This window comes from Falco naumanni, chromosome 10, assembly GCF_017639655.2.
Source record: "Falco naumanni isolate bFalNau1 chromosome 10, bFalNau1.pat, whole genome shotgun sequence".
Lineage (NCBI taxonomy): Eukaryota > Metazoa > Chordata > Aves > Falconiformes > Falconidae > Falco > Falco naumanni.
In genome coordinates this window covers 29958710-29972019 of record NC_054063.1, presented here as the reverse complement: position 1 = coordinate 29972019, position 13310 = coordinate 29958710, and the positions used below count along the sequence as shown (strand labels likewise).

Genomic DNA, 13310 nt, shown 5'->3' with positions numbered 1-13310 from the left:
TAATGCATCTTCCATCATCTGAACAAAAAGGGTGCCAAAATACCAGCCTCCAGGTCACTGTTTTTAAAACACAGAGGGCTCACAAAAAACCTTCGTGGCAGTTCTGGTGTGTTGTGTTTGAGAAGTGTGTTCAAGTCTGTTTCATGTTTTGCTGCTGAATAGATACAGGAGCTATGTGAACATTTTTGTGCATTGATTACTGAAACTAGAGTTCAGAGCTCTTTAAACAAGTACATGTTCATAAGCAAGCAGCTATGAACTGGACCTTTTCTTTTCCTTTTAAGACAGGCTCTTCTGAATGCTCCAGATAGAGAGGAGATTGCCTTTACCTTATCAAATAAGAATATATGCCTTTATAAATGAAACATTACAGAAAAAATAGTGGTAAGTCTCTAAAGTCTGAATAATCTGTTGCTGTTGAATTTGATATGGTAACAGTATTGTGCTGTGAAGGCTAATTTAGTAGGTTTCTGAGAGGGAAATAACCTTTGGAACTCCTATAATATGCAAAATAATTAGAGGTTACAGTGAACACAGCTGTTTCTGCCAAGCTGACTAAGCTAGGAATTCAATTTACTATTTTTAGCCAGCTTATAATGTCTCTAGTTCTCAATGGTACCCATGTTATTGCTTCTAAAAATCATATTAATGTGTATTTATCACACAATATAGGTGTGACAAACTAGGTAATATGAACGTTTTTAGTGCAACCAGTTCATTACTTTCTATATCGAACTAACAGCATGAATATATAGACACAACAGAACACTTCAGGTGGCATCTGGGCTGTGTTACACTAAAAGCTTGTCTATGACTTGTACAAATTCAAGCTGAAACCTTCCTTAGAGGAAGAGGCATGAGCACTGGAATGAAGTAATGTTGTTTTCTGTAAGTTATGGACATATAGCATGTCTAGCATACGTATTCCCCCTTTCTTGCCCTCTAAGAAAGTTGCCTTTCTCCATTATACAAGAATTTCTTGCATGCTGTTATTTGCATTTAAAATACTTTTCTGTTGATCCTTGAGATACCATCATTGTACAGACCTTGTAAAAATTCCTATAAATTATGTCCTGAAATCTAAATTAATCATTGCAGTTAACTGTACTTCTGCAGACTGTGCAATAACTGAACTAATAAAAATTTTGAAAACAATGCTGGTGGAGTTAATTTGTGTAAAGTATTTACAGTTCTATGAGGTATTGTCAAGGTTAACTCCAAAATGACATTCTGAACTAGTTTCTTTTTTCTCATAAGCTTTACTTGGTACTTTTTGCAATGATTACTGGATGAGCAAAAGCATTCCTCAAAATCTGTGTGTACCGAATAGACATACTTCATGCATAAATTTGTTGCTTTTTTAGAAAGAATCAGTCTAATTTTAACATAACATATGGCAAGCTGGCATCTAAAACTGCTTTAACTGACTGTACTTTCTAATGGCATTATAAACCAGTTTAACTTGAGATAAGAATTAAGTCTCAGGAAAACTATTTTAGTTCCTATTTGCTTCTGTTAACACCAATAGCTTGCTTACTCTGCCCTCTAAATTACAGTAGATAAGATCTGAGTTCAGTTTTAGTCAGCGTTGGGTGTAGATGATTATGCTTGCAAGTGAATCCTGTTTTCATAAAATCCTGGTTTCACTTCTGTTTTTCATGATGGTAAGAAACTTTCAGACCCACTCATGTCAAGAAAATGAAAACTAGGCAAACTCCAGAAGTTCTGATTCCTAAGTAATAATCCTTTTATTTCTGGTTCTGTGTCATTATGGAAAATAGGCCATTGACAATTAATCTAGAAGTGCTTTTGTATTTAGAAAGACTTTCTCATCAAAAAGGTGAAGGAAATGCATGATTTCCAAGCTTGGCTTCCCTGGCTCTGAATGATGTCGGCTTCCAATGACAATTATTTTTTCTGTAGTGCTAATTATGGGGTAGGGGAACTAATCTAAAACTTTCTTCCCTTGCCTCTAGAGACCAGGGAAGACAAAAGCATTCCTACAAGAGCCTAAAAAAATTGCTCAGAGAAACAGCCTCCCTCCTGAAAGGAGAAATAGATAGTTGTTCCAACACAGCTGTCTACCCAAGAGCATTACAGCGAAGTGGTTGGATTCCTAAAATGGTAGTGAGAAACATTGACTCCTAAGTTAGAAACCTAATGAGTTCAAACATCGCAAATGAAAACTAATCTGCTTGGAGAACACAAGTAGCATCCATAATAGCAACCAAGAGGTGTATTCTGGCTGTCTTCGGTGGGTGACTTCCTTAACTGGCCCATTTGCACTACTCTTGAGGGATTTGGAAGATACAGGGTAGATCAAAATCACTAGCATAAAGGCCTGTCTCTTTCTCATTGAAACCCTTTAATGTTTTAGCAGTCCAAGTTGACGTAAGTGTTTATTTTGGAATGCAATGCCAGCAACAACAAACTTGACATTAGGGCATCCAAAGGACAATAGCAGTGATGTGAAAAAATGTATGATATTTTCCTTTGTAAGTTCTAGAAGGATATTTTTGTAGTTTTAAGTTTCTAATGAACTTGCAAAGGGTTGTGTGTGTGCATATTCTTGAATACAGCCTATCTTTTCCCATTGCATGCAAATTCTAATACCATGTTAACAATGTAGCAAATATGAATTGATGATAAATCTCAGAGTGTACAGTCTCCTGCTTCCCCTATTACTCGTTGCACAGTGGTTTTTAGGAGGTATTGTAAGGTTCCAAGTTAAGTTGTTGAATTTGTAAGGAGCTTGATAAGTAAATATGAGAAGTCTGGAGCTCTTTAAAAACTCAGATTTTCTGTTTTCAGTGACATCTAGTGCTACAAGACCTCTGACGTTGGTGAATTTTTTGCTTTTGATCGAATTGTCTCTGTGTAGCCATCTCTACCTAGTTTTTAATACTTATTTTGAGCACTCACCAAGATTTCTGAGGTCATCTCATTTCCTGTTCTCCAGTAGTATTTGTAAACTGTCTTTGGTCTTCATTACTAGTAAACTGGATGACCACTACTTTCATGTAGATATGGCACCATTTGAGAGAGAGATATATGGGTTTCTTTTTCTATTTGAATCTCATCATCCATCTGCAACAGAAAGTAGTGCTGCAGAACAAGCTGAAAACTGTAAAACAGTGTGTTCCTATTTGCTGAGCAGCGTTAAAAATGCTTGCGGTCTTACTCAGGGAATCAGATGCCTTCCTGCTAAATGTATGGGTGTAAAAATCAAACTTTTGGGGACAGACACACACCACAACAAACCCAAAAACCCCAATGCTTTACCACTAGGAGACTTTAAGAAAGTAACTTTTCTTTCTCTGACTTGTTAGGATTGCCTAGAGGATTAGAACTATAAAATACCCCAAGCTTGGCAAATAATTTTTTTATCTCTACTGGGTAGGCAAAATGATGGAGTTAGGAGAGATGGTGATTTCATAGTAGATGGCAGTTTCACCCACATCACAAAGTGTTGCTGAGGTCTTGGGTATTTTGTACATACTTTGCCTGTCCCTTAGGAACACTTCATGGTGTTACTCCTATCCCAGATCCCTGATGTTCCATGGAGGCTACCTAATTAGTTTCAATTAGAGACAAGGGGGAAAGCTAATTAGTTGGTGAGGTTGTGTTCCTAGCTTATTTGTGGTTGGTGTTTTGGGACTGCTTGTCATTTTCCCTGAGACCCTTTGCCAGGACAGGCGTCTGGTTTAGCAGTGGGCTCATACTCTGTGCTGTCAACTTCAGGGCTCTGGCTTCACTGCAAAACTGCCTTTCCCTGTGGGAGGGAGCATGATACATGTATCATACTAATTGGAACATCTGGGGAATCGCCCTTTGTCTGGAAGCTCTGATTTGTGTTATGCTTTTGTGGATAATTTCTTAAACGCATCAGGAAAGCGACTCTGTGAGCTTCTTGTACAGTCCATGTTGTGGAAATGTACCTTATGGTGGAACTGCATCTTTTAAACTTAGGGCACTGGCTTGCTAAAATGATGTTGTAATGCTGACTTTGTTTTAATCTGGTAACTTCTAGTTGTGGTGCGTGCTACACAATTAGATCTCTATCTCACATATGGTGTCTTAATTTGAAAATAACCTTGACAACATTAAGATCACTTGGGAGCTGGAGCCTGCCTTTGTCTCTTTGACAGTTCTCTTATTTGAAGAAGTTCTGCATGTTATTGCTGAGCATATATTGCTGCAGATAGGAAATACTGGACTTGACTAGTCTTCTGTTAATGTGGCCAGTAGTTTTTAAGATACCATTTAGTAATCCAGATTTTAAGTCATGTCATGTATGAAAGGATTAAAAATAATGCTATGGAAGTTCTGCAGTTGCTTAAGTTTAAACTGCTGGCAGAAGAAATGCACAAATGTTGGCGTTTCTTTAAAAAAATCTAACATTTGTAATCTTATTTTATTTCTTTAAAATATTTGTCCTGTCCACTGCAAAATGACTGTGGTGTTTGTCTATTCAGCAGCTAAAGTGCTGTGCTGTTTGTTTGGCTTTTAGTCAACATACTTTCCAGGAAAAGGTGAAAGGACACAAATACCACAGACAAGTTTCATTTGTAGTTCAGTGAATGTGAAGTATATGTTTTAATCTAAAATTAAGTCTTTTTAAAAAAACCTTAATCAAGGCTTAGTAGGAAGACTCAAACTTCAGCTCGTCAAATATGCAAGGCTGCTTGCTTTCAAACTTGGCAAGTGTGGTATTACTTATCAAGACCACAGAACTTGCTCTGGGTCCTTTGGTAACTGTAGTTCTGTTACAGCTCATTAGATGAGCATGTTAATAGTCTCCTCAAGTGATTCAGAGGGCCTTAAACAGTGACTGTAGATCCACTACTAAACAACTGCCTAAATGTCTCTTTAGGCAGAAGATTATATTGTCCTTCTGTATTGGTACAATACCTAGTCCTCAAGAACCTCTCAAATTCCTTGTTAACAGTAGTAATTAAAATGCCAGATACTCTGAAAATTTATGTTCTTTTTAGTGGGTAGTATGCCAGCATGCCCAAGTAAATAGAAGAGCAGGATATGTTCAGAACCAAAAGTCTCAGAGCAGGACATATACATTGGGGTAAAATACGGGAGATAAGGAAGAAGAATTGTAAAGATCTGTTCAGCTTTTAACTGAGAAGACCTTGAATCTGTTGCCTGATGAGGGCACTCAGGTGGTGGTAGTGATGGAAGTGGGTCTGACTGCAGAATGCCAGTTGTATCCAAAATATTTCATTGTTGTCAATTTAAACGCCAGGCCAGGTTTAAATTCTGAAATAATAATTCAGTTAAAGGATCTCTTTTACATGCTTAAAATATGTATATATGTCTTAAATACATTACAAGAAGCTAGCAACTAGTTTCATTAGGAAAGACATGATTTAAAAACACTCAACCCACAAACCCACAGGTGTCTTTGTTGTATTTATCAAAATTAAGGAGACAGTTTGTGTTGGAGTGGGCACCTGGAGGAGGGGGGAAAAAACAACTTAAGGCAGGGTCTGGTAATGATTTTCATTGCTTACTGCTGTTGTTATACAGCTGACAGGAATTAGGACTATAATTGTTAGCAAGTTTTTGTCCCTGCACCAGAGCACATGCTTTGATGCCCTGTACCTGTACAGATCAAATCACGCGTGCCTTCTGTGTGAAGGGAGGGGAGGGTAAGTTATTAAAAGGAAATATGTGCCTGTGTTCTTTTACAGGAACATTATTCTACTTCAATATTTTAAATGTGCTTGTTTCAGTGTGCTGAAATCAATTTACAGGAAGTCAGGCTTAACTGATTCACTTTCTGTATATTGATTTCTGCCTAGAGTGAAACTTCTGATATTAACAAAGCATGAGTGATTTTTTTTTTCAGATATCACTTGAAGTGACTGAAAATAATAAAGCCTTTTTTCTTACTCTTGAAGGTGGGGTTTTTTTGTTTGTTTTTGAAGGTGAGAGAGAAATCTGAATAAGAATTATTCCGCGTAATTCCTGTAATGTTGAAGTTTCCAACTGGTTTGCTCTTACCTAGAACAAGAATTTTCACTGTTTTCCTACCTTTATTTCAGTACCTTTTCTTGATCTTCTGAAGATGAATTAGCCACTGCCTCGTAGAACAGCCTGTTTTCAGGGTTCCAAGAATAGACTATCCCTATGTTTATCATGACAGGTAAAGAACAACCACCTGATGATAGGTCCTGAAACAGAGTGAAAAACTTAGAGGACAATACTTCAGCTTATTCTTTCTGTCACTTTGATTCTTTTCTGTCAAGACTTGGGGATTTCATCCATCAAATTACCTGCTTAAATACAGAGCAAAACCCAGATTTTAGTTTGCTGATTGTAATTAAAGATGAAGTGGGTTTTCATAGCTTGATCAAATGCCTGTAACACAAAAAATACTTTATCCTTCTACCAAAGGGGGTTTGGATAAAACTGTTAGGGATTAAACCATGTCAACATGGTATTGTCTTCTGTTACCTTTTAGTAGATAGGACTGTGCTTACTGAGAGATACAGCATGAATTGGCTGCTGTTAGACTGCTATTAGAAAGTTTTTCATTTCAGATTTATTGTGGATTTTTTTCAAAAGAAATTATTTCTATAAACTAGATACTACATTTAAAAAAAAAAGTTGGAAAATTACACATGAGTACCAGCTGTTACTAGTGGTATTAACTGCACAAACCAGACTAACTAGCTTTCATTTGAAATTTTCTGCCCTTGTTCTAGCACAATCCTTGAAATTGTTTAAACAAAAGATTACCTCGAACGTTTCTAAAAGACTGGATTATTTTTCTTGTCCTGTGCAGAGCACTGAGCTTTATAAATGAGTCAGGCTTTCTGGATTTATACACTGAACTTCTGTGTTTAGTGTAGGTTAGCTGGTGTTAATACACTGATGTTCAAACCTTTAACCTAACTTGCTTTTTGAGACCCATGTAAATGAATTTGAATACTTGAAAATCTAGCATGTGTTTGAATATATTTGCATAATTTTGAAGGAATTGCGGGGCAGAATTACATAGTTGCATGATGATTTTAAAAAACAAAACTCCATACCCAAAACAAACTCAACTTATTTAAAAAGCAGTTAAAGCTTTAAAATATTAGTGACTAACAACCATGAAAGTGAACAGCATACCTATACAAATGATGAAACAGTGAGCAGAGAGTGATGTTGCTGCAGAGAGCTTGAAACTCACTGAATCACTTGTAAACCTTGCTGGAAAACAGGCACTCAAAACCAAGAATATCTTATATTTGATTATCTAATTTATTTATTTATGTTTTAACCAAATTATCTCATTTATCTTAAGATTCAGCTGTGCTAATGGATTATGCAAGAATTAGCAGCAATAGTACAGTCTTGCTTGCTTAGCATTAGGTTATTAACGCTGTATGTAGTATCTCATGAAAGATAGTAGAGGATTCTGAGTGAGTATAAATAAAAAGTCATTCCATGATTCCTATATTGTGAAGTCCGAGATCCCCTTGAGAAACTGTAAACTATCTGCAGTGGTTCCAAGGGCGTCTCTTGTCCTTTTGTTTCCACTTTGCAACTTGTCATATACAGCTTGTTTAAACTCTAGAAAATATTTGGGTAATGCAGCACGGCACTCTGGTTTTGCTGTGAAAAGGTGTGAGAAAAGGTTTTCTTATCCTTCCGTCACCTTCTAGTACTCAGGTTTTTACGGCTTTTTTTCCTCCCCTCCCCACCCTCCCAGAAGCCTACGAAGTCTACATACATGTTCTTTACCACTGGTCTTCACCTCGTGGTTTGTGTGTTGGGGTTGGGTTTTTTTGTTTGTTTTGTTTTGTTATTTGGTGGTGGTAGCTCTACATGCTGTAATGCTGTTAGGTGGCTTTCAAGATGTCAGAATGAAAATATTAGATAAAGAGGAAAGGAAGACTGTGTTTATAACCACAGTTGTCAGTTTACAAAGCCTAGAATACCTAACAGGCTGGGAATTACACATTTTTAAACTCATAAAAAACCCCATATTGCAAACAAATTAAGGTCTGGATTTGCTACACAGACTAAATTCCTTTAGGAGATACGTAGATACCTGGGTTGTCAGGTGCACCAGTCTATTTGAGATGCAGTTAAACCAAAACTCTTTATCTGGAGACCTCTAGTGTTTGGACAAATCAAGTTCTGGATCTCATCTCTCTGATTATTTTTCTTCTAGTATAAGAGTAACTGAGTTAGAACCTCTTGACGCTTTAATGAGAGTGTGGTTTATTTCATGGCACTGACTTTGATGATACAGGTAGCTAAGCTTTTATTTTGCACAACAGCTGTCAAGAAAAAGCCATTTCATCTTCTTAAAACTGTCTCTCCTTCCAATAACATCGAAGATGCACTTCTGAAGCAAATTGAATATCTGGGAGGAAAAGCAGAGATGGATGTGAAGAAGAAGGGAACTTCAGTTGTTTTCTTATACTGACCCTCCATTCAGTTGTTTCCTGTTTTGGCAGTGAGTACATGGCTACAAACCAGCAGAAGTAGAGTGTTCCTGCCAGCTACTGTGAACTTCTTCTGTTATGGGTCATAAATTTCAAGGACAAACTGTATTTTGAACTTACTGAAATTTGAGAAGTGTCATGTAATTCTTTAACCTAATATAAGAGTTTAGATCTTTGATCGCCCTGGCTCTGCTGCAACCCTCAAAAAATCAGAATTGAAGAATAGGTTTTTCCTCATTGCAGGCAATGACGTTGAAGCAATGCAAGAATCTGAACAGCTGAGTTCTGCAGAATCGCAATGATTTATTCCACAGCAATGTCTTCCTTTTGACAACATGCAAAATAAATATATGGAAGTACGTACCCAAGCTGTGAGAACTGTTCCAGTGCAATTGTTAATTGGGTGTTTACAGTGTTCAGTTATGTACCATGATGAAGTGGGTACAATAAGGTACTGCAGGATTTACTTTTGTAATTCTTAAATTTCTACAGTTAGGCATGTTGAAACTAGTTAGTGGTGAGAAATCATCTCTGATATTTGCTGGCTGCAATAAACATGGGCCCAGATAACATTAGTACACTTTCCCATGTGCTGATATGATTTAATAACACAATCATGCCCAGTTTACATTCTCCTGGGGGATTATTTCCGTGCCTACAACCAGCTGACTGGTGTCAGAAACACTGCTTACGCTGAGTTGCTACAACCTGTTCCAGATTGTCCCTGTAGTGCTGAATTGGCAGGGGGCTTTCTAGGAAAGCCATGTTGCAAGTGTGTGATTTTTGTTTTTATTTTTTTTAACTCACGTAATAGCGGTGTTGAACTTTAAACAAGCCCGTCCCTGGAGTGAGTGAATGGCTGTGTGGTACTTTATTGCCAGCTGGGGTTAAACCATGACCCCTTTTTCTCGCTCCATGCTACCTGACCTCAGGAAGAAGCTCAGCATACCAGCCAGCCGGCTTTTTTTGAGGGAGATTAATAAGCAAATCAATACTACCATATTTTACTTGAAAGCAAAACTGCAAACCTAGATACAATGTTTTAAAGGTGTATTAAAATCTACATTTCTTTCATTTATCTGGCTGAAATTCTGCAGCTTGTTAAGGTTAATGTTATGTGATGAAATTGTTCATTTACCTGATCTTTAGATGACCTTGTTATCTAGAAGTTGCATCCTCATTTCTTGTCCCTGTCCAAATATCCTGATGTAAAATTTAATATAGGATAAGAAATCCAATCTTCCTTGTCAAAGGGGGTTGAATGAACAGCTGATCTATGTATGCTTTCGATCTTAGCAAGGTTCTTTTGTTGAGGAGTCAGTTCACTGCTGCTCAGTGAGTCATTTTGCTCCCTTACATGCTGCATCTGGAGACATTTTCCCGTTTGTGTAAAGTAGCCGTTTATTGTGGATCCTTTAGTACTACCTGTTTTTCTTGTGGGCTTCTGTACAGGTCTTTGCCACCTCATATAATCATCAGGGTATTTCCATTCTGCCTGTAATGACATCTCAGAAAACAGCAGCTTTCACTGGACTTTACAGTAACTTTTTTTCCTTTTACTCTTCTACCTTTTACAGCTGTGTCATAATTCTTTTCAGTGCTAGCTTTAAGAGGAAACTTTTTTTTTTAAGGTCTTAGGCTAAAAAATTATTTTTATTTAAGTCTTTATATACTTGTTGTGAATTGCTTTCCTTAGTGTGACTGCCTGAGCAGATAGATTGCTGTGCACTTCTGTAGCCCATGATAAGATCTTGGCAATTGCTGCTTCCTGTAGGAGCAGAACTGTTAAAATGACAGTATATCATTATCTTAGTCTGAGCTACTCCAGAGTTCATGGTGTAATAAAACAGTGTGATCAAACTGAGGCCTGCTGCACAGTTCCCTGCGAGCCTTTCTGGTGAATCTGAAGGTCTTTGGGGTGGACGTTCAGTTTCTCTTCTGCAAATACAGCCGTGCAAATCTGTGCAACGGTGCACTGTGCTTGAATGGCTGATGTCAGGAACACCTCTTCATGTGATCATACCTAATATTTACTTGAAGATTTTGCTGTCTGTCTTCTCTTTCTTAATCTCCTGTTGGTGTCTGAACAAAATAGGGGGAGTATAGTCAAACGTGCTGTTGTGCTAAGAGTTTACTTACGACAGCTATAGCGTAATGCAGAGTACTAGTGGCGAGGACAAGTAGGGAAGTTTGCAGGAAATACTGACTGAGGAAAGGGGGAGCTGACAGACCTAGGTCTGTGGAGTAGTTAAGGGTTAGGAGGCTGAACTGAGGGTAGTTTTTTGAAGGCTGTGAGGGATGGGAAGAAAGGGCTGTGGGCTACAGAACGAATCACTAATGTTAGCTTTCTGAAAGGGAGGAAGGGTCAGGTGTTCTGGTGCAAAAGGCTTTGGGACAAGGGGCTGAGAGCTGCAGTGAGTACCTCTTTCTGATGAACATGTTTAGGACTCTGGCAAGTAAGGCTGTGTTCATGGGACTGATCCCTTCTGTCTGAACAACACAGCCATCTGCCCTTGCGTTCTGCAGCCTTGCTTTGCAGCAGGAAATGTGATGCTGTCAGGCCAAGTGGAACCCATTCCTGCAACGGAGAGTAACCTTGTCCTGTAAATCACTAAAGAACAACTTATTCCAGTCAATGCTGCAAATTAACAGCTATGAGAACTTTCCATTTGAAGAACAGCGCTTCAGCAGACTTCCTCTTTCCACCCCTGAAGATTTGGGGGGTATTTGCACAGGGTATGGGACTTAAAACCAGGAGATGAGTGGCACGGAATGACTCATGCTCAAAACCAGAAGCATTTGACTTTGGAAAACTGACTTCAGTTCTAGCCTTTCCTCTTTAAAGTTTTATATTGCACGACCTTTTAAATGAAATGTCGAGCTTCCTTTTTAAATGAGAGGATCACTGCAGTGTGACTATGAGTGTGATTCAAGAAGGTATTTTGTAACTTTACCAATCCCCATGTTGATCCACGAACTTCAGTTCTCATGACGTCACTGGCTTCGGGTTCCTCGTAGGAGAATAATTCCATGCTGTGAATGACTCTGCTTTCTCCAGCACGCAGATCCTGTAGTACTGTTACTGACATACTCTGAAACAGCCTGAGCACCTGTGAGGCTACACCTACCACACCAGTACTTATGTCACTCCTGCAATAATCAGTAACAGGCGATTTTAAGGAATGTACAAGAAAGCCTATAATGTGGCCATTTTATGTAACTTGTCACTAGATTGTTTCTCTCCAATAATTTTCCCTGTCGAAGACCATCTTCCACTAAAGTCAGCTTCATATCCTGGAAGTGATCTTAGATATTTGTTTTATTTTGTTACTTTTTAAGTGCTCTAGCAACTGCTGTAGCCAAAAAAAAAAGAAACCCCAAATGAAACCAGCCAACCAAAACCACTTTCATCCCATATTGCTGAGAAGTGTGCCCCATCTTTTCAGGCATGGATTTGACCAGTGAAGTTAAGGCGTGCATGCCCTTGAGGGTTTTCTATTTAATTGGCATTCATTACATTCAGAAATGAAGTGCTATATGCTAATTGGATTTTCATACAAGGCAGCAGCTTGCCTGTTGCTGTATCTAGGTCCCTCATTTTATTACCACCGCACCCCATAGTTTTTGTTTGTTTGTTAAAATGTGCTTCAGAAATATATCGCACTTTTAAAATTGTCTGTTTCTGGAAGGTTCATGAGTAACTTCATTCTTTTTCTTTTCTCTGTGCCCATGGGTGTACGCATCTCTTAGATCTCCCTTATTCTTTCAGTACCTTCAGGCATTGTAGCATCTTTATCTAATATTTGGTAGTGAGGTAGTAGCTTGTGCTCTGTTCCCTGAACAATAAATTACCAGTTCCAGATCCTTAAGTACGTGATGTTGATATTTGAATCTGCGGAACTCTTCAAGACAGGGAGTAGTGTGTATGTGCAGATACACATGTATGCTTAAGTATAGTATTTTTATGTTCGAGTGCTTTTGTATCATTCCATTTCTGTAATGAAGCATTTTGTCTGTTTCCTTTTCTAAAAGAAGGGACAATTCTTTTCAAATTTGTTAATGCTGTGAAAGGAAACAGTGTAGTTTAGTGCTGCTGCTCATTTAAACCACTATCTACAGCAAAAATGCCTAAGGGTCTTTTGGTTTGCTTTGCATTTTGCTGTTTTTATAATGTGAATACTAAGTGGTGGGGTGGTTGTGTTGGTTTTGCGTTGTGTGTTGTTTTTTTTTAACACTTTAAAAAAAATGACATATGTAGGCTCTGTGGGAAATGTGGTTAGAGATCGAGAAAACCATTTTTCCTAGTTCCCTGTTTTTGTCTCTTGTTAATCCTGTGCAGTCAGTACAGCAGAAAAATAAACCCCTGCAAAATACAAACTCACTAACCTAGTGTCAGAGATGAATTTATGAAAACACCCATTTTAGCTGCCTCATGTTTGAGATATTAGACTGTGGCAGTCAAGATCATGTTCTCCAGACTGCATTCTTCATAAGCAGAAATACTGGCAGCCATGTGTTAAGTTATAAAAAGATAGCAGCTGATGTCAGGGCTTATTTCAGTGAGGAGCCATTTCAGAATACTGTACTAATTTTGAGCAGGTACATGTAAAATAGAACTCTTCCCTTGACATGTAGCATTCAGTGTAAATTGATACGTATTTGAATAATGGGGTAGAAAAAGATGAACGAGGAAGAAGCTGCAGTAGATAGCCCACTTAAAAATCTTCAGCATTGTATGTGATTCTTTATGCAAAACTGAGAGGAACAAAAAAACCAGTTCAGTTTGGCCTGCATTTGATTTTTGAGCTGGTATAAAATCCTCCTACTCTGGTGTTGGAAAGCTACCACGAT

The 13310-nt window shown here is 38.1% G+C and overlaps 1 protein-coding gene across 2 annotated transcripts in view; it reads left to right on the top strand.

Moving 5' to 3' along the window:
* The window catches only part of PTPN1 (protein tyrosine phosphatase non-receptor type 1), a 45893-nt gene that overhangs the window by 14470 nt on the left and 18113 nt on the right, over positions 1-13310 (top strand). The window contains exon 2 of one of the 2 annotated variants that reach the window (XM_040608931.1): positions 285-384. The exons of the other annotated variant lie outside the window; for it this stretch is intronic. The gene's annotated coding sequence lies outside the window, so the exon portion shown is untranslated. The remainder of the gene's footprint in view (positions 1-284; positions 385-13310) is intronic. 2 annotated transcript variants of the gene reach the window in all.